Below are 1,534 nucleotides of genomic sequence, written 5' to 3'. Positions count from 1 at the left end.
TGAACTCCTTGTTTTTTATTTGAACAAAAATACCTTTTTAAAACAACTAAATGAATCCCTCCATTTCAAATGAAATGGAGAGTATCCTTCTCCGGCTTACCATTGATCTCTACCTGTTTAGACTTCAATTCTGTAATCAAGGAGTAATTTTATTTATTTATTTATTTATATTTGTTACAAAGTGAATTTGGGTTCAATGAAAAAGGAGGGAGAGATCCAAAGCCGGTCTTGAATTGAATATTGCTTTATTTGCTTCTTTTTGTCTTTCTTTACATATTTTTTTGTTGAAATGAAGCAACAACTACAGAGGCAGAGAGAGGTCTTCTAACATAAGAGCTTCATCGAAGTTCACGGTAACATTTTGCTAAGATTCGATCTCTTTTTGTTATGAAGTAATATAAAATCATGGATGTACATTACAACACATAATAGGGCTCAAAATAAGCCACTCTTGAAGAATAAGCATTGTTGAGAAAATTATTTGTGGTTCAGCCTTTTTTTTTAAAAAAAAAATATTTGGTTAATCAAACAATTCATAAGCAGCAAATATGGGAAAGAGAGTTGAAGGTACTGCAAAGGTTAAAATGTTGTTTAAAGAATCAACAAGTTTCATGCTTTCTTAAATTCATATTCTTTAACTAAGCACTTTACTCACAAAATAATAATAATAATAATAATAATAAAACTAATCAAGAGTGTTGACTCGCATTACTCTTGATTTCCATTGGATCGGGATCCCCAGTAATAGCTAGGAAATTGCCTATCAGAAATGGCTGAAATCATGGTCATTGAATCTCATCCAATGGTCTATACGCTGCTACGTGTCTCACTAATTAAAAAATAATAAAATATTATTTAAATTTAAAATACATATATATGGGGTCGCGTTTAAACCTTTAAATGAGATTCAATGGCCATAATTTCAACCATTTTTTTATGAGCAATTCCTCAATTATTACTGAGAATCCCGATCCATCTCCATTAAGTGCATGTACGCTTAGCTGTGATTTCCATTTAGATTACAATGTCCCAAATATAAGGTCACGTGATGGAACCCCCTATCCTACTAAGTACTACCCCTTAATTTAATAATTCAAAGTTGATAATAGATTAATAATCTTGTATTCAAATCCATCGCTCACCTAATACTTTCTTTTTTCTTATTAAACAAAAAAAAAAAAAAAAAAAAAGTAATGTGGCTACGTCAAATCTGATGGAACTCCTATCCTACCAGGCTACCACCCCTTAATTTAGTAATTCAAACTTGTTAACAGATTAATAATCTTATATTCAAATTCAATGGCTCACTAGCCTCATTTAATAATTTTTTTCTTATAAAAAAAATTTTTTTAAAAAAAATCAAATTTAACGTGGCCACGTCAAACTGATGGAACGCCTATCCTACTAGGTACCCCTTAGGCCTTAATTTAATAATTCAAACTTGATAATAGATTAATAATCTTGTATTTAAACTTGATGGCTCACTAGTCTCACCTAATACTTTTTTTTCTGGGTTATGTTAGAAAGAGCGCCG

This window comes from Corylus avellana, chromosome ca6, assembly GCF_901000735.1.
Source record: "Corylus avellana chromosome ca6, CavTom2PMs-1.0".
Lineage (NCBI taxonomy): Eukaryota > Viridiplantae > Streptophyta > Magnoliopsida > Fagales > Betulaceae > Corylus > Corylus avellana.
This window is presented reverse-complemented; position numbering follows the sequence as displayed.